Here is a 21,406-nt window from a genome sequence, read left to right on the forward strand (position 1 = left end):
TCTGTCAGACAGGTTGCTGACGTCGTCAAGCTTCGTTTGAGTCTGCGCGTCAGAAACGGAAGTGCTAAAAAACGCTAAAACTGGGCTTCATTTGTCTCAATTGAGTTCCAATGGGGTCGCTGTGTCCATTTCTTTTACTGTCTATGGTTTTTCTGCATTGATCTTTTTTTTTTTTTGGCGGCTGTCAAAGCCTTATTTGATCGCTGTGCCTGACAGGGCGCGTACAAGAGAGAGCCCCACCTGCGCGCGCACACTCACAGTCTTCAAACAACACGAGCGCTTCTTGCTCTCTCTCTCCCTTGTGCATATTAATCAAAATTATTAAACAAGATATAAAAAGGGCGACACACCAAAGTTTCACGTGCGCTCGCGCACTCACAGTCTTCAAACTACACGAGCGCTGTCTTGCTCTCTCTCTCTCCCTCTCTCTCCCTCGTGCATATTAACCAAAATCATTAGACACGATAGAAAAAGGGCGGAATGCCAAAGACTCACGGTGAGCATTCAGAGATTTTTTTTTTCTCCATGGCAGACTGCTGGCTCCCACTGTTAATTATTATTTTTTTTTTGGAAAAGCACTCTTTTTTATTGAATGGTAGACATCAAGTTGTTGTTATTTTCAACTGAAAGAACTTTTTTTCAGTAAGCTAGGCCCGATGTGTTCAGTAAGCTTGTTTCAGTAAGCTATGTGTTTTCAAGGCTTCAAGGTTTTATTGAATGCTATCTCTATACAACTGCAAAGTAATGCATTCTTAGTCAGTCTTTTATTTTGTAATTTTAAGAGCAATAAACATATATTGCAATGTTAAGGAATTCATGTTTTTTTCATTCAGATATGTAAATCAACATGTATAAATTGTTATTAGTCAATTAATGGGGAGATAATCGAAATCGAATCGGTCTGAAAAAAATTAATCGTTAGTTTAATCAACGCATCGAAAAAATAATCGCTAGATTAATCGTTTAAAAATAATCGTTTATCCCAACCCTAATAAGGGACTTTTTATTCTGTGTCACACTTCTTATTGGAGATTCTCTTTTTGTTGTGTGAAAAAAATTATATATACAATTTATATATATATATATATATATATATATATATATATATATATATATATATATATATATATATATATATATATATATATATATATATATACACATACACACAAACACACACACACACACACAAACATATAATAATCCTGATCAGATCATCTAAAAACAGATGTGGCAGCAAGATTAGAATTTTGTTGAACTAAATATCACTCATGAGATGTAAGGAGGTCGGTCTTCCCTGAGAGCAGAGCTATATTTAGACAATGTTATCATCTCAGCAAAGTCATTCTAAGCTGTTGCCTTCAAAATAGTGCCACTGTGTGGTGAAACACCCATAAGGAGGTCTTCATTAAAGGGCTGTTCACAATATTATTCTCACATACTTCATTTCTCCAACAAAAGTATTTAATTATTTTATTTTTTATATGTTTATATGTTTGATATATATAATATATCTATATATCTATATATATATATATAGAGAGAGAGAGAGAGAGAGAGAGAGAGAAAACTATTATTTGTGTGTACTTTATTTAGTTATATGACATACATGAGCATGTGATCCACATGCAGGTCCAATTTATGCAGCAATACAGAAAATTCTGAAACTTTTATTCACCACTGTTCTTGATATAGCCTACTGTACCATAATATCACATTCTATTGAAAGGCACCTGACTGTAAACACTAAACGAATAAAGTGAATGTAAGCATGTAGGCATATATTATGTGCAAAAAAGGGTTAAAATCACATTAATTTGTAACATTGCAATCTAAAAACAATAATAATCGTTTTACAGCAGGAGTTAAAGTTACTAAACTAAAAATAAATAAATAAATAAAACTTAAAGACATATTGAAATAAAAAATTATATTTTGATTATCCCATTACACTTTACAGTTAGTGCTATCATACAAATACACTTACTTATAGGTTTAAAATTCTACTTATGCCACATTTATTGTCCAACTACAATTATTTTAGCAAAATTTATATTTTAGTATGTCTGCTTGGCGTGCATATTATTTATTTTTCATATTTTTCAGTTTAATTGATTTTTATTTATAAAGTTGTATTTATTTTTTTACATATATATTTAAGTTTACATTTATGTTCCAACAAACTTGAAAAATTCTGCTTGATAAATGCTATAAAACTGTTATGTAAATGATTGGCAGTTTTTAATTTATTTTATTTTATTTTATACTTGGTCAGTAAAATATTTTCTTTTAATAGTGTGCAGTGCACAAAAGTAAGATTCGAGAGTTAGTTCAAATACAGAGCGTATTTGTGAGCATACTTAGAACACACTGACTTGAACTAACTCTCGAATCTTAATTTTGATGTTAAGTTTAGAAATGTTGTGCATCCACGAATTATTAGTGTGGCATTTTAGCATGCAAATTAAGGGGAAAACTTCAAGATATGGGCCCTAAAAATCGGCAGCACATATCGGCTGACCATGACCTCTTTTTTTTTTTTTTTTTTTTTTTTATACATTGGAAAGAGACATAATCTAAAGCTCACTTGCCAAGTGTAAGTCCAAAGAAATCAAAAGGACTTGAGTGAGCAGTCCCTCAAGGCAACATTAACAACTGTGCAGAAGAGTTGTCACAAAGGCTCACCCTGCCGATGTAGGTAGACCTCTGTGGAATCCACCAACACACCCACAGAGATCACATGCACAACAGTTTGGACAAAACAGCCCTAACAAACTAAGAATTTAACAATACGTTTAACAATACAAATGTGAAGGTTCACATTTAACATAACAAAGAAGAAGATAAAATTGGTGTTGAAAGAGTGCAGAGACTTTTTATAATGTGTATACCACTGATGTCCGAGTCCTGGGACAGAACAGGCTGCAACTTAGAAAAATAAAAGTTTATGTATAATAAATTATATATATATATATTCGATTGTGTAGGTGTAAAGGTGTAGGTGAAACTTGCTGTTTCTTCATCCATTTTTTTCACTTAATATGGGTGTCAGTAAATCATATTAAAAAAAAGAATATTACCTTATATTATAAATTATTTCATCAATATGTGATGGTAAAAGATACATTTGTATTCCAGTTTACTAATTTGAATCTAAATGTAGTATTGAGGTATATTCTACAAAAGCCCTAGTGTTACTAATCAAAGATTTTATTCATTCATTCTTACACTGCAATCACCTTATGCAAAAACAGAAACAATGCATATTGTTATAACATTATAAATAATGTTAGCTAATTTTAGCTAACATTGTAGCTAAAATGTAGCTAAAATCTTTTTTTATTTTTTATTTTTTTTGCAAGAAACTGGCTGCTAGCTCTCGTCCTTGGCATCTTGAGGGTACTCATTAATAATAGCATATCAAAACATGGTATCCAACCAGACATATCCAGATATGACAGCTACCTGTACAAATTCATGCGGAGTAATTCTTTTATTTACAGCAAGCGTACAGCGTCTGGTCTTAGCTAAATGAAAGCAACGGGTTATGTAGATCTGACAGGCTATTCAAAGATGCTAATGAAACAGGCGCGCGAGCGACTCAACCATAGAATACTGTACGACTCAGAGGTCGAGCGAATTCGCAAATCGTACCTGTTTAAGGCTGGACGTTTCCCTAATGGTCAAGGCTTTGCAGCTTTGTCGCTCCAGTTAATACTAGAGTAGGATGCGTCGGTGTTGTCTGTGTCTGTGCTGGTGCTGCTGGTTCAGTCCATGAGTCTGCAACAGAAGAGGGAAGAGGGATGACGTATGAGTGTTGCTGAGTGCTGATGATATAATATGAGGATTATCCCAAACCATTCTATCTGTATCTGCTTATGCTGAGTAGCGGTGAGGCGTGTTTGATTCATCTCAGTGTGAATCGAGTCTTTTGAACCATTCATTGATTCTTTCTGTGACTCTTTGTTTTGTGTTTCAACCATAGACTGGACAACGTCTGTCAGAAGGTGGCGACAGTGAGGCGTTTTATTATAACTCATTCACTCGTATGATTCTTTGAAAAGAAAGTTCAAATGTTGACGTTAGGTCATTATGATTTTTACACATTGTATTGTTTTCCCACCCACTTTCTCTCTTGTTGAATCCTACCGACTGATTCACTGATGTGATGAGAATGAGTTGACTAGTTTCGTTTGTTGCGAAAAAAAGTCTCTTCAAGACTGATAGGAAAAAAAGTATTCACTGTATGTATGCAAGTGAAAGAGAACGATTCATTCGCCTAAATTAAAACAATGGTTTCTCATTGACACACAATCGATATGGCATTTCAGTTAAAACATTTCTGTCCATATGATTCCATTGAGTTTTTATTGTTAATATTTTTCAACTGAACGCTCGAAAAACATTATTTAGGTAGTACTTTACAATAAGCAGCACGTTAATACACTATAATACATTAACTAACATGAACTAATCGAACCTTATTGTAAAGTGTTACAATTATTTATTAATAAAGTATATGTGTGTTCACAAAAACACTGTTAAATTAAACAGAAAAGCAAGCATGTGTGGATGATTTGGCACGGTTGGAGACAACACAAATAATAACCGTTTCCTTACCTAAATTTAGTTTTTGGACCAGATCGGTTGCAGAATCACATTTGTGCATTTGAACTTATTGGGCTCTGCGTCGTACGTGGTCGTCACACATGAAAACACAAGTTTTACTTAAATTCTGAATATACCATCGTATACAGCATGCAAAGCGGCTCTTTTAAAAACTGTCACGACTCACTCATCACGATCTAACAAAGTTCAAAAAACAAAAACAAAAAATGACCGTTACTACACGATTAAGCTTTATATATATATAATATATATATATATATATTAGGGGTGTAACGATACGCGTATTCGTATTGAACCGTTCGGTACGACGCTTTCGGTTCGGTACGCGGTACGCATTATGCATACCGAACGGTTCGTTGGACTAATTAATTATATTTGAAAAAAAAAAAAGAGAAATATAATGATATGCGTTCAACAAGGTAGCCCAATAACCCAAACGACGTAACAGGCAACGCCCCTGACACTCCCGAAGAAGAAAAAAACACCAACTTATGTTTATGTTATGTTATGACTCAGTCAGGCGCTCGCTCACTCAGTACGCGCTGAAGGCTCGTTGCAAAATGGCCAATGCGTTTAACAGACTAGAAAAAGAAGATGACTCTCAAACATATTGTTTGAGATGCATGATTCCATCTATGAGCTGCTCGATCAGAGTGACATGAGAGCCCCTCCTTAGAACATTATTTGTAAATCCATGTTATGGTAAGTGTGCACGTGAAGTCTTTGCACACTTTCTGAAATCCACACTGTGGTAAGTTTGCACACTACACTAGTGCTCTGCATTCTTTCTAAAATCCTATATAGTGAGGGCTTCGCGCGGTTGCTTCATTGCTTTAAAAAAAAAAAAACACCAGCGTGAATACTTGAAACATGTCAACTCATTTACGCCGACATCACCTTATTGTGTCAGTATCTGGGAAAAGACGAAAAAAAGGAGAAACATGCACGCAACAAACTATGCCTGCAGCATTTAGACACCAGTATTATAGCTTACAGGGAATCCAAAGTGCACCCAAACACCAGACCTGTTGGTTATTTTAGGATCTTATATTTCTGGTCTGTTAAATGCATTAGACATTTTGCAATGAGCCTTCAGCGCGTGCTGAGTGAGCGAGCGCCTTAGGGTCCGTTCACATATCGCTCCTAAAAACGCGTGGAAAACGCTAAGCGCGTCTTTCTCCTCCTTTCCAAAGCGCTCGGGCAGAAGCGCTCATGAGGCGTCTGTCTTTGCTAAGCAACAATGACGTGCTCTCTCCATGAGACGCGGAAATTTCAGCGAAGGATAAATGGATTTGCAGCTCTAAAAATCGCTTGCAGTAGCTCTGCTACTAAATTTATTTCAAAATTGCAATCCATATACAACTATAATCAGCTGTTCCTTCATCTTAGCTGAGCTCTCAACGTTGTTATGGGAAAGGATGAAGCTGATTGGTTAGTTCTTGTCACATGACCCGCAGTGCGCTTGCGGCATTCTGAAAAGTTGAGATGTTTTTGCATTTTGCTGTATCTAAAACGTACCGAACCGAACCGAACCGAACCGTGACATCAGTGTATCGTATCGAACCGAACCGTGAATTTTGTGAACCGTTACACCCCTAATATATATATATATATATATATATATATATATATGTGTGTGTGTGTGTGTGTGTGTGTGTGTGTGTGTGTGTGTGTGTGTGTGTGTGTGTGTGTGTGTATATATATATATATATATATATTAGGGGTGTAACGATACGCGTATTCGTATTGAACCGTTCGGTACGACGCTTTCGGTTCGGTACGCGGTACGCATTATGCATACCGAACGGTTCGTTGGACTAATTAATTATATTTGAAAAAAAAAAAAGAGAAATATAATGATATGCGTTCAACAAGGTAGCCCAATAACCCAAACGACGTAACAGGCAACGCCCCTGACACTCCCGAAGAAGAAAAAAACACCAACTTATGTTTATGTTATGTTATGACTCAGTCAGGCGCTCGCTCACTCAGTACGCGCTGAAGGCTCGTTGCAAAATGGCCAATGCGTTTAACAGACTAGAAAAAGAAGATGACTCTCAAACATATTGTTTGAGATGCATGATTCCATCTATGAGCTGCTCGATCAGAGTGACATGAGAGCCCCTCCTTAGAACATTATTTGTAAATCCATGTTATGGTAAGTGTGCACGTGAAGTCTTTGCACACTTTCTGAAATCCACACTGTGGTAAGTTTGCACACTACACTAGTGCTCTGCATTCTTTCTAAAATCCTATATAGTGAGGGCTTCGCGCGGTTGCTTCATTGCTTTAAAAAAAAAAAAACACCAGCGTGAATACTTGAAACATGTCAACTCATTTACGCCGACATCACCTTATTGTGTCAGTATCTGGGAAAAGACGAAAAAAAGGAGAAACATGCACGCAACAAACTATGCCTGCAGCATTTAGACACCAGTATTATAGCTTACAGGGAATCCAAAGTGCACCCAAACACCAGACCTGTTGGTTATTTTAGGATCTTATATTTCTGGTCTGTTAAATGCATTAGACATTTTGCAATGAGCCTTCAGCGCGTGCTGAGTGAGCGAGCGCCTTAGGGTCCGTTCACATATCGCTCCTAAAAACGCGTGGAAAACGCTAAGCGCGTCTTTCTCCTCCTTTCCAAAGCGCTCGGGCAGAAGCGCTCATGAGGCGTCTGTCTTTGCTAAGCAACAATGACGTGCTCTCTCCATGAGACGCGGAAATTTCAGCGAAGGATAAATGGATTTGCAGCTCTAAAAATCGCTTGCAGTAGCTCTGCTACTAAATTTATTTCAAAATTGCAATCCATATACAACTATAATCAGCTGTTCCTTCATCTTAGCTGAGCTCTCAACGTTGTTATGGGAAAGGATGAAGCTGATTGGTTAGTTCTTGTCACATGACCCGCAGTGCGCTTGCGGCATTCTGAAAAGTTGAGATGTTTTTGCATTTTGCTGTATCTAAAACGTACCGAACCGAACCGAACCGAACCGTGACATCAGTGTATCGTATCGAACCGAACCGTGAATTTTGTGAACCGTTACACCCCTAATATATATATATATATATATATATATATATATATATGCACATTCTGTTCGCCTCCTACGTTCCACCTAGCGGCCGGTTTCAGGTACTGCACGGCTGTTATTTCTGCAGGGAAACGGGAAAAGGCCAATCAAAAATAAGGATACTAGCAGGTGGAGCGGCTTCCTAGAGGAAGCTTAGTTGGTACAGCATCGTCCTTAGTGTCTTGCCCTTCTTTTACTGTCTATGGTCTTACCAGGCCAGAAAGATGGAGGAAATAGAAGATAAGGCTTCAAATAAACAAAAGATTCCTATATAAATATTTGAATGTGTCGCATCTAACCATTTAACACTCAATCTGCATGGTGGTTGTATAACGGAATCGATGTTGTTTGAGGTTATCACCATGGAAGAGAATGACAGCTTGTAGGAAAATACTGACATTTAACAGTTTTTTTATGTATATTAATGGCTTGATAGCAGAAGTGATATTTTACTCTTGTGAAGTAAGTTGCAGTTAAGCAATCTTAAATTACATTTAAGTGATTTGTTCTGGTCTGTTTAAAATCAAAATCAAATGTCATCTTGTACATATCATTCAGAAAAGTTTTTTTTTTTCTCCATCCTCCTGCCTTAAAGGGTTAGTTCACCGAAAAATGAAAATTATGTCATTAATGACTCATATCGTTCCAAAGATGAGGTCTTACGGGTTTGGAACGAGTCATTAATGACATAATTTTCATTTTTCTCGGTGAACTAACCCTTGAACTAAATGTTTCCGGATATTTTAGATTTAGTTGCACTCAATGTAACCGGATCTTCTTGAACCAGTTCACCAAATCAAATTGAATCGTTTTAAACGTTTCGCGTCTCCAATACACATTAAACCACAAATGACTTAAACTGTTAAGTTTTTTAACGTGGCTGACACTCCGTCTGAATTAAAACAAACCAATATCCCGGAGTTATTCATTTACTCAAACAGTACACTGACTGAACAGCTGTGAAGAGAGAACTGAAGATGAACACCGAGCTGAGCCAGATAACAAACGAACGATTGACTCATTCGGTCTAACCCTAACTCCGGGATATTGGTTTATTTGACCTCTGAGGGAGTGTCAGCCACGTTAAAAAACTTAACAGCTTAATTCATTTGTGGATTAATGCTTATTGGAGACGCAAACCATTTCAAACGATTCAGTTCGATTTGGTGAACTGGTTCAAGAAGATCCGGTTACATCAAGTGATTCGTTCGTGAACCGGATATCTCTAAACTGCATTGTTTTGAACTCGCTCACAACAGACCCGGAAGAGAAGACACTGCTGAATAAAGTCGTAGTTTTTGCTATTTTTGGACCAAAATGTATTTTCGATGCTTCAAAAAATTCTAACTGACCCTCTGATGTCACATGGACTACTTTGAAGATTTTATTACCTTTCTAACCATGAACAGTATACCGTACATACATTTTCAATGGAGGGACAGAAAGCTCTCGGACTAAATCTAAAATATCTTAAACTGTGTTCTGAAGATGAACGGAGGTCTTATGGGTTTGGAACGACTTGAGGGTGAGTCATAAATGACATCATTAAAATTTTTGGATGAACTATCCCTTTAAGTCCGTCCCTAAGTTATTTTGCATGGACTGGCTGGAGTGACCTATTTACACATACTTCCGCTTGATCTGTTCTCATTTGTTTCGTTTATCTAAAGCCACTGTATCTGAGTGAACTGGTAGGCACACCCAAATAGACAGAACTATTGATCTTTATCACTTGTGTGTTTGTGCTTCTTCTTATCCAGTTTATCATGTTGATCTGTTACTATTTGTGTTTTGTATACAGAATCTCCTCCTGTTTCTGAAGACCTGCTGCCCTGCAAAATATGTCTAAGACATTTTTTTTCAAGGGTTCTTGTAAGCATTTCTGAATGGATGATGAACTGACAGCTGGTTGTTGATATAAATCGTCTTGCCATTCATATGTGTGCACAAACATAAAAATTACAATCCCAGTGTGACATTCTAAATTAAACATGACTATATAAATGATCATTTTTACTTTGTTAGTAAGCAAGTTACAGTAAACAAAAAAACCTGGTATTATTACTCAGTCAACACAGTGCTGTCACAGTGATTTGATACCTGCCCTCCTTATTACTGCCTTATTACCTGTTGTAGAAAAAGCATGTGCCAATCTACCAGAAGACAGCAGCAAAGAAAAGGTGGGTGTTTGACTCCAGCAGGCAAAGGGCAGAGGGGACCGATATTTCAACAGTCAAACCCATAAAACCAAAGGTGAGGAAACAACCCCATTTAAGCATTACAGTGGCACCTTAATACTAGTTGTTTGGACCTGAATATAGTTTACCTTGAACTGTATATGTTCCCTTCCTGTTCACAGATGATGGGAAGTGAACCGTGAGTGATTACCTCCAGTTTATTGTTCAGACTGCTGCACATTCAGAAACCGTGTCGTGTGCTGCTGCTATGAAATCCTTCTGCAGTGTCATAGCATACATTGGCAGAAGTGTGGTTCACCAACTTCATCTTAGTAGCAACAGAGAGAAATTAGTATAAAGGCAAATAATCTGTTTGACTGGCTTTTAAATCTCATTGCCTAGTAACACTGTTAACAATTTCTATTTATGTTTAGCTAATAATAATGATACAGTTAATAAAGATATTTTGTAAGGCTAAGGTTTACACTGCCTCAACATGCTAACATCCAATAGGCATCTGCATTAAAATTCTCAGAATAAATACCTCAATGCTAATCTGTGGTAAAAAATAATTTCCCCCTCAATTTATGGATTACAATTAAATAATGCTCTTTGACAGAATAGTTATAAGTTTCACTTTGAATAAATGCAGTTAATATTAAACTGAACTGTTAAATAGGATGCTCTTATTCAAAATGACTGCCAGAAATTTCAATATATATATATGCACATACACACACACACACACACATATATATATATGTATACATTACATTTACATTTGTCAATTTTGACCATGACCTTAAACCTCAATGTTTGAATCTCTTGTTCTCCATGAATTACTCCTTAATTGTTTAATTATTTACTTTTTGGTTGCACATTCCTTGTTGCTTACTTTAGACGATGTGTGTTCCTGTGAAACCAAGCCCATGACCTCTCCCTTGTTCGTGCAATTCTTTATCAGTTAGTATAAAGGAATATCATGTTTGGCTTCCCTCACAACCTCATGCTTTTTGGTGCAGTGTGAACATTACAGTAGTTTCTCAACTTTCTGAATACACCAGACAACTTGTTTGAAACTTCAGAATTTATGTGTTTGGCGAGGCAGTGTCAACTCACCTGTTGACATGGCTTTTATTCAAAATAGCCAAACTCTGATTTGGCCTCAAGTAAGTATACCAGATGTGAAAAATACCTCAGTCACAAACAGAGCCCACTATTCAGGGCTGTTATATTTCATGGCTACCGTCATATATTACCACAATGTCCTGAAACATTCTAAAAACGCTTTTGGTTATGTTTCAGTTGCAAAGTTCTTCCATCAGCTCTAATAAAGTAAGTTGAATGCTTGATTTTGTTCTTTTTTTTTTTTACTGCATCACCGAATTGTTCATCTCATCTGGTAACTTATAATTTTAAGCCTCAGTGTTTGATATTTGCTTGCTTAAAAAATTAAAAAAAGAGTTACAAGTCCACCAAGGAAACCCACCTTAATTTTAGTCATTTCTGTAAGATGAGAGCATTATGATGCATGCATGAAGTCTCCAAAATATTAGATCAGGAAAGTAATGGACCATAATGAATATCTGTACTTCTGTCAGGCTTTCTTATCCTCAAAGAAGAGCTTTTTTATTTATTTATATTCCAAGTTCACTTACTTTCACAAAAGTTCACAAAAATTCAAGTTTACATACTGGGATCAGTAAACAATATTTATCTACCTGTGCTGACCAACAAAACACAGATATTGTTGTTAAAGCAGTGATTCTCAACTGTTATCTAATGCAATATTCATGACATCTCCTATTTCCTCTATTATTTCTGCTGTAATGATGGTTAAGTTTGCTTTCAAACTTTTTTTTTATTACCGGAAAATGGCAGTATCAATAGATTAAAATAAAACATGATTAATTTTGTAATTCCAGTACCAAGAACTGCATGTTATTATTTATTTATGTATTTGTATTTTTTGGTGCGTGTGGGTGGGGGTAAAATCAACAGTTGTTGATTGGAAAAAAAAAATATTTTTTTTAGGTAAATTAGATTATATTATTATTCAACATTTTTAACACTTAAAACACTAATAATAACACAATCACAAAATGTAAATCAAGTTTTCATACTGTGCATTGTAATATTGTGGTGTCTAAATTCACTTGTAGTCTTTAAAGGTATAGTTCACCCAAAATAGATGCCCTGAGGGTAAGCAGATAAACATCAAATTTTCATTTTTGGGTAAACTATCCATTTAATATGATTTATTTTAGGTTTCTTTGTTTTTTAAAGACAAAATGTTATAGAATTTTATAATTTCTGGTTATAACATTAAAATTATCAGAATTTTAATAATGTTTCCTCGAAGAAAAAAAAACAACTCATCTTATTCTCCCTTTGAAGGTTATGTAGTAAGTGATTTAGGAAATGTATATTATCCTGCTTTCCTGTCTGATTTCATAAAAGTTGCACTTATTTGCCTGCTGTTAAACTAAATGTTTGTTTTAAACAGCCTGAACCACCGAAGAAACAATCCAATTGGCGCCGAAAGCATGAACAATTCATTGCCACCATCCGCGCTGCTAAAGGTTTAAATCAGGTCATGAAAGATGGTGGACCCCTTCCTCCACCATCTTATGATCCAGGTAAAAAAAAAAAAAAAAAACTTATTGACGCTTGGTATAGTTAGGGTAAGATCAGTAAATACAGTAACAGCAATTTACTTTTCCAGATTATATCCAGTGTCCCTTTTGCTAGCGACGCTTCAGTGAGAATGCAGCAGATCGCCACATTAAGTTCTGTAAAGAGCAAGCGTCTAGAATCTCCAACAAGGCCAAGTTTCCTGGAAGTCCCAACCAGGACTCAGGTGAGGGTTCAGTGAAGATTACTTGGGATCAACAAGGTGTTTTTTTTTTCTTTTTTCAGTAACTTAGATCCATATACTATTTTAATGTGATAGACAAATACGAAAACGCAAATGTCTCTTATCACGTTAATTTATGATACGCATATTTTTGATTTCATCAAACATTGAGTAGTTTGCATCACTATAGATGCTGTGGGTGTGTTCAGCAGGGCCATGGCCAATTTGGTGGTGCTGGAGTGCCACTTAACCCTCTGGAGTTGATCCCCACGTATCCCTGCTTTATGAGGCATTTTATCCTGATAATGCAGAAGAGAGCTTAAATTACACTTTCAGTTTTGATCGTACAGATAAGAGCAATACATCAATCGAATCTGTAAAGGGTCTACTTTTATTTGTATACATACATAAAAACAACAAAACTTTGTGCATTTATAAAATAAAGAAAACAAACATGGTGTGTTGTCTGCAACCTGTCACGGTTTTGGTAAGGGAGGAACTCAGGTGCAGACAGGAAGTAACGAAACAGGATTTATTTAACAAAAAAGGGGAAAACAAAACCCACGAGGGGGAAAACAGGACTAGGGCAGATACAACAATAACTAAACAGGACTGATTAATCAAGATAAACAAAGACTCAAAACAGGAGAACACTAACTACAAATAACACTCACGGTTATACAGGATACAATATCTCAATCACAGGTGAGGAACACACAAATCACAAATGTTGGACACAATGAACCGACGCAAGACAGAGCACACTAGGAGATCTAAATAGGGGAACAATCAAGAGACAACAGGTGGCACAGATAAGGCAAATCACAACAAGACAAGGATAACAAGGGGGGCGGGGCAAGGGAACGAGACAACACAAGCACATAGCCCAAAGGCAAGGCCATGTGCTTGTACACAAAACATGGGTCTGTCATGATCCTGCCTCAAGACTAGGAAAAATCAAGGACACGAGGGCAGAATCATGACAGAACCCCTCCCTTAAGGAGCGGCTTCCAGACCAGGAATCTTAGGAGGACAGGACGAAGGCTGACGACGGGGGGTACGGGCAGGTCTGGATGGTGAGGGGCGGGGAGGGGTCTCGGGACAACTGACAGGGGACATGACAGGAGCAGACACGGGACGCGGGGCAACACTTACGGGACGCGGGGCAAGACTTACGGGACGCGGGGCAAGACTTACGGGACGCGGGGAGACGACATCTACTGGACACGGGAGGACAACATCTACTGGACACGGGGGGACCACAGGACACGGGGCCACATCAACGGGACACGGGGCCACATCAACGGGACACGGGGAGACAACGGCTGGACACTTGGGACTTCTGGGGACAGGGTCAGGGGACAAGACAGGACTGACGGGGATTTCTAAAATTTGGACAAGACGGGACAAATAATCAGAAAAGGCTTTAGCAGCTAGGAAAATTGGCATCTCCTTATGAGATGAGACCGACTGTACAAGAGTCTTTGCTGCAGAGTCGGCCGCGGCTCTCTCCTCCGCTCTCACGACTGCCGACTTGAATACGGCTTTCTTCTTTGCCGCCTCGGGCACGCCAGCGCTCACCGCTGCTGGCTCGGGCACGTTCACCGCCGCTGGCTCGGGCACGTTCACCGCCGCTGGCTCGGGCACGCCCACCGCCGCTGGCTCGGGCACGCCCACCGCCGCTGGCTCGGGCACGCCCACCGCCGCTGGCTCGGGCACGCCAGCGCTCTCCGCCGCTGGCTCGGGCGCGCTCACCGCCGCTGGCTCGGGCGCGCCCACCGCCGCTGGCTCGGGCTTGCCAGCGCTCACCGCCGCTGGCTCGGGCTTGCCAGCGCTCACCGCCGCTGGCTCGGGCTTGCCAGCGCTCACCGCCGCTGGCTCGGGCTTGCCAGCGCTCACCGCCGCTGGCTCGGGCTTGCCAGCGCTCACCGCCGCTGGCTCGGGCTTGCCAGCGCTCACCGCCGCTGGCTCGGGCTTGCCAGCGCTCACCGCCGCTGGCTCGGGCTTGCCAGCGCTCACCGCTGCTGGCTCGGGCACGCTCACCGCTGCTGGCTCGGGCACGCCAGCTCTCTCCGCTGCTGGCACGGGAGGAGACAGGGTCACAGGACCGGCAGGCCCCTTCTTCCTCCTCGGGCGCGGTGCAGAGGCTACAGCTGGGTCAGAGGCGGGTTGGGGGAGTTTGGTCTCGGGCAGGGCAGCCTCGGACGCCGAAGACTCTGAAGCTGACTCCCATGAAAGCCGTCTCCCTCGCTTGTTGGGGAGACTTAAGGTAGTGGGAGGTGCCTCAGGATCTTGGGAGGGACCTAACTGATCCCCCAGGGTTGCCACGGCCAGGACACGACCCTCCGGGATCGCCGGCAGCTGGGTAGGTGGGGGGGACCTCTGTGGCTCCTCCTGGGAGATGCTCTCCCACAGCCGGGCATAATTCCGAAGGATCCACTCCCCCTTTGGCGAGTATGGGAGGGTGACCCCCTTCCTGTCGGTGGGGGACGACATCCAACATTGTCGACGGAACTCCAACAAGTGTTGGAGCTCGGGGGACCTCCTGCCTGCTGAGTTCCTTTTTGGTCGGTTCATTCTGTCACGGTTTTGGTAAGGGAGGAACTCAGGTGCAGACAGGAAGTAACGAAACAGGATTTATTTAACAAAAAAGGGGAAAACAAAACCCACGAGGGGGAAAACAGGACTAGGGCAGATACAACAATAACTAAACAGGACTGATTAATCAAGATAAACAAAGACTCAAAACAGGAGAACACTAACTACAAATAACACTCACGGTTATACAGGATACAATATCTCAATCACAGGTGAGGAACACACAAATCACAAATGTTGGACACAATGAACCGACGCAAGACAGAGCACACTAGGAGATCTAAATAGGGGAACAATCAAGAGACAACAGGTGGCACAGATAAGGCAAATCACAACAAGAAAAGGATAACAAGGGGGGCGGGGCAAGGGAACGAGACAACACAAGCACATGGCCCAAAGGCAAGGCCATGTGCTTGTACACAAAACATGGGTCTGTCATGATCCTGCCTCAAGACTAGGAAAAATCAAGGACACGAGGGCAGAATCATGACACAACCTTGTTCTGCGGTGATCTTCATTTAGAGATGCGTCATTAAATTAACTGTAACTCAGTGAAAACTCAACGAAGAGACATGAGAGATATACTGTATCTATAGAAAGCTTGACATGTCTACTTTTAAACTAAGCAAGTGCTACCGAAAACAAATATTCTGTGATAAAGTAAGTCTTTATTTATTCATTTATTTATATATTAGTATTAGGTTTCACATTTTACTAGTTAGACTTTTTCTAAACTATAATTATTGACTAAATGCATAATCAAGTGAAAAATTATGAAGTTTCATTCACATAATCTAAATGTTCTACTGCACTACTAGTATCAGTGACCATCACAGTAATGTTAATAATGTAGTTTATCATTTAGTTTATTTGAAAGCGCATCACTTATATCACCAATATACACTTTCTATTTGAAAATATTTTACAGTTTAATTTATTCCTGTCATCAAAGTTACATTTTCAGCTTCATTACTCCAGTCTTACTCCAAGTGTAGCAATATACACTTATACCATTCAAAACACTTGATAATAAATAAAAACGATTGTAATACGATAAATGTTACAATTCTGTTTTTTCAATTTATCAAAAAAATAAAAAAATAAATAAATAAATATATATATATATATATATATATATATATATATATATATATATATATATATATATTCTCAGCTCTTTTCAGCATTAATAATAATAATAATACAAATATTTTTTGAGTAGAAAATCTGAATATTAGAAGGATTTATGAAGGATTGTGTGACTGGAGTAATGATGCAAAAATTCAGCTTTGAAAGTCAGCTTTGATTGTTCCTAATAAACTGCACTCGAATTATATTTTAATTATATATAATTTTATTTGTGACATTGTCTTTTATAACAGTAGCTGGCATACAGCCAAGCACTTCAATAGGTGAGCAGGAGTAAGTAACTCATCGTGCGGTCGTTGGCTACGGGTGTGTGCTCGTGAATTTCTCTTCGTACACATATCAAGGCAGAACTGAGACGAATGCACCCGTATCCACGGTTAGCTTCACAGTTGCAAAGGAATTTGGCATTTGAATGCCCACAGCACACTGAATATTATTTAGTGTGCTGGATTCTTGGATTAACAGTAAGACAACTTCTCTAGCGGTGTGTGTAAGAGTCAAACAACATATGTGTGCAAAGTGTCCTGTCTTTTTACAGTTCTAACACACTGCTCTTGTTGCTGGGCACTCCATTGCATTAGCCAAGTGTCCACTAGAACCACAACGAAAACATGAGCATGCATGAGGTTTTGACATCATCCATTGCAACGAGGTCAACTCAGCACTTTTTCTTAGCTTAACTGTTCCCCATTCTTAGTAAGAATTTACAGCATCTATTTAAATAGCTTTTAAGAGGGACACTACCTATAAACATTTACTTCTATTTAGGAGAACTCTTAGTGTTTAATTTTTTTTTTTTTTGTGAATACATCCCTGATTTGCTGCCTGTGGGCTGCCCACAACAACCATATTTGTAATTGAAACTATTTACCCACGAAAAAAGAACTATATATAATGCCAAATAAGGGATCACAAATGAATCTAGACCGTAAGCTTAACTGCTTGAGTGGGCAGCACCGAGTGGGCAGCACTAAAGTGTATTCATGCATGCCTAAATATTGCTCTGTAGAATGTGTGTAGAAATTGATACCTCATGTTGCTTTAATAATATTCCCATCAATTGCATCATTTGTTTAGAGTGTTTTAGCGGATTGATATAAACAGTGGATATTTCTGTGTTTGTAGTATAAACGTCCTCCACCAAAAGTGGCAAACTTTCCCACTGTATCCACAGTGTCTTCTCGTCTACCTCAGCGCTCAGCCTATGGGCAGAGTGCTGGCACAGGTATGGACTCGTTTTAATCAGTTAATTACCTCTTTAATCAATTATTTCCCTTTTGTTATTTGATCAAGAAACACTTTTGTGAAACTTGCCAACCAGTATATATAAACATTGCTATTTTTAATATTTTTGAAAGAAGTTTCTTCTGTTCGTCAAGCCTGCATTTATTTGATCAAAAATACAGAAAAAACAGTAATATTGTGAAATATTATTACAACTTAAAATAATAGTTTTCTATGTGAATATACTTTAAAAAAATAATTTATTCCTGTGATGCAAAGCTGAATTCTCAGCATCATTACTCTCCAGCCTTCAGTGTCACATGTAACATCCAGTTTATCACATGATCATTTAGAAAACATTCTAATATTCTGATTTATTATGAGTGTTGGAAACAGTTCTGCTGTCTAATATATTTGATGAATAAAAGGTTAAAAAGAACTGCATTTATTAAAAAAAAATTCTAATAATATATTTTCTTTACTATCACTTTTTATCAATTAAACAGATCCTTGCTGAATAAAAGTATTGATTTTATTTAAAAAAAAAAAGAAAGAAAAAAATTACTGACCAGTAGTGTATATTGTTATTACAAAATATTTATATTTTAAAAACATAGCTTTTTTTTTTTTATTATTTTTTATTCATCAAAGTATCCCAAAAAAGTATCACATGTTCTGAAAAAATATTAAGCTGCAGAACTGTTTCCAATTTTGATTATGAATCATCATATTAGAATGATTTCTAAAGGATCATGTGATAATGATCCTAAAAATTCAGCTTTGAATCACAGAAATAAATGATAATTTAAAGTATAATACATTTAAAAACAATTATTTTACATTGTAATAATATATCACAATATTAAAAAAAATTCTGTATTTTTGATCAAATAAATGCAGGCTTGATGAGCAGAACAAGGCTCTGTCAATTCTTTGAAAAGCTCTCTCCCCTCCCCCTCTACAGGTATTCCTAGCACCAAAACCTCATTCACTGGCTCAGTGAGGAGCATATCATCAGGCTACTCTCCATTACGCAACACCTCCTCTGGCTTGACCAGCCCTCCCTCTGAGTAAGACACCAGCTCGCTGACTTAACCTGATATTTGACATTTTTCTTCAGGCTTTTAAAGTGATCTTTATGTTTTGTGTTTACAGAGGGAACATGAAACCCAAAGGCATGGTTTCAGAAAGCTTGCTGAGAAACCCACCTTCTGGTAGAGGGATGAACAAGAAGAAGGTCCAAAATGCAGACAACTGTATTTCAAGGTATGAAGGTGCAAGTACTGGTGTACGATTAACCTGGTACCTGTCACCCCGTCCTGTATACGGGACGCCAACTTTACTATATTACAATTAAATCCTAATCTAATCATGATCAGCTATATATCTAAGACTTCTAAATAGATATTTTACCAATCTTTTTTGTTAAAAATTATGTAGGAAAAGTAATACTCAGAAACCAACATCATAACCGGAGTTCTGACCTTTGAAAAAAAAATCTTCTTTGTTGCCTTAATCTCTATCACACTTTGAAACCCATTTTAAAATCAGACATTGCATTACCATGAAAATGGTACATCAAATTCATGTTACAAAATGTTTTCAGTCATAAATAATAAAAATTTAGGTTCGGATCGTGCACTTTCAAGTCTATGTTCAAAAATGTGAGTGACAGTTAACAGATGAATTGTGAGGGATTTCTTCTGTCTTGTGATGACGAATGTTAATGAAATGGACAAAGGAATAAATGCTCCTATTCAATCCCTTTTTGTTTTCTTTGTCTTTTCTAACACACAACATCGGTTACAAAGGGTCTTTTACTCAGCTGTCATGTGTCTTTAGGCCAGTTTTTTTCTAACCTAACCTCTGGGTTGCAGTGTTGTTTTAAATCATCCAAAATGACTCACTCACATCTTGAACTTCTCTTGTTAGGAATGATATCAACTTTTTCCACACCTGGCACCAAGTTTTGCCATGAGTGTGGGACCAAGTACCCTGTGGACTGGGCCAAGTTCTGCTGCGAGTGCGGAGTGAAACGAATATGCATTTAAAAGCACATATAACCGTAAGTGTGACTCACTGTATCCTGACAAAACACTTATTCCTTTCCAACCCACTAGTGTACTTGGAAAATCCTTGTGCTGTACAAATATTTCACTTGTAATATGATTTTTGTTTTGTATTATGAAAGTGCAATATGGTCATTTACTGCTACAAAAGAAGTAGTATTATCACTGTTATAGTTCTGATTAAAATATTTATGCTAAATTGACTTAAATTGATCTAGGCTTTACAGTGGGACCATATCACACACAATGCAACTATTCTAATGTTAACAGGTTAATAGTGTGTAATTTTGAGGGAGTTCAAATGCTATTGATGTTTTAATATATATATATGTATGTTTTAACAATTTATTCATGATTAACTTGGAAGTTGGAACAAAGAAATAAAATATGTCCTCTGTAACGTCATAACATTTCAGCACTCTAAATAGGGCTATGCATAGGCTCATTTAGCTAAATAGGCCAACGCACCAATAAAAACAAGTCTTTCTTAAATTAAATTAAGATGAATTCTATATTAGGATGGGTATTTGGTAATAACCAAATTAAGATAAAGGCTCCGCTGGATTTGCTTCGCCACTGGCAGCTGAAATTTAATAAAAAATAATGCCAACATTAGCTTATACTCTGTCTACCCTCTGCATCTAAGACTCAATATTAAGTTATAATTTGAAAAACCTTTACTCACCCAGATTAGGCTAGGCTTTATTTGTTTGTTTTTGGGGAGGAAAATTATTGAATCCACTTTAGAGGGCCTTCAGCGCGTTTCAGCGCTTTCCTGAGCTCACTGATGGTGCGTCAATATTCACTCATTATAAACATGGTCAGAACTTTTCCACACCTCAGACTTTGCTGTAGTTGCTGGTGCAACCAAAACGTAATCGCCAGAGGCAAGACTCCGTTTCACCTAGTCAGCATCTATTTTTGCATCTTTCTAATGGAAACACATCACATGACCGCTCATTTACCTCACAAACCTGAGAGAGAGAGCACAAGCCCGAGCCCATGTAAAATGATTATCAATTAGGCTCTAGACCGGCGGCTTCAGTATCACTTGTGCTCGCACATGCAGCCATCTCGCTGTTTGCTGCTTGCGTGAGGCATAGACAGTAAAAGACGTGAGGACAAAAAAAAAAACACAGACAGACGTCCTAAGGAAGGCACTGGAAGCACACACCAACATGAGATACGTGTCTTACAAATCTGGAACGCGGTCATTCTTTAAAGTATCGATACTATTAAATTTAGGAGTCATGACGTTTTTAATTTCCGAAAATCGTGATACTTTTGAAGTATCGTTGCACCGTGCTACCATAGTATATAAATAATAATAATAATAATTATTATTATTATGTTTAATGCATTGACATCAGTTTTTTCACTGAGCAATCTGCTTTTGTATAATTTTTTTTTATAAGTTCTTTATTTGTGTGTGTGTGTGTGTGTGTGTGTGTGTGTGTTTGTTTAACAGTATTGAACATGATATGACTTGTAGAAATCGTTGTTGTATATTTATTAGAGATATAAACCATTACAATCTGTTCAGCCTTGGCTGATAGTTTGTCCAACATATTTACACGTCATCACATCATTCAAAACTTAAAGGCAACTGAAAAGTCATGTACAATCTTC

At 38.0% G+C, this 21,406-nt stretch overlaps 1 pseudogene; it reads left to right on the forward strand.

The window, feature by feature from the left end:
* The first annotated feature begins 9,476 nt into the window (after positions 1 to 9,476).
* Positions 9,477 to 21,071, forward strand: LOC113065915 (zinc finger C2HC domain-containing protein 1A-like; annotated as a pseudogene).
* The last annotated feature ends 335 nt before the right edge of the window (positions 21,072 to 21,406 follow it).

Source organism: Carassius auratus, chromosome 49, assembly GCF_003368295.1.
Source record: "Carassius auratus strain Wakin chromosome 49, ASM336829v1, whole genome shotgun sequence".
Taxonomy (NCBI): Eukaryota; Metazoa; Chordata; class Actinopteri; order Cypriniformes; family Cyprinidae; genus Carassius; species Carassius auratus.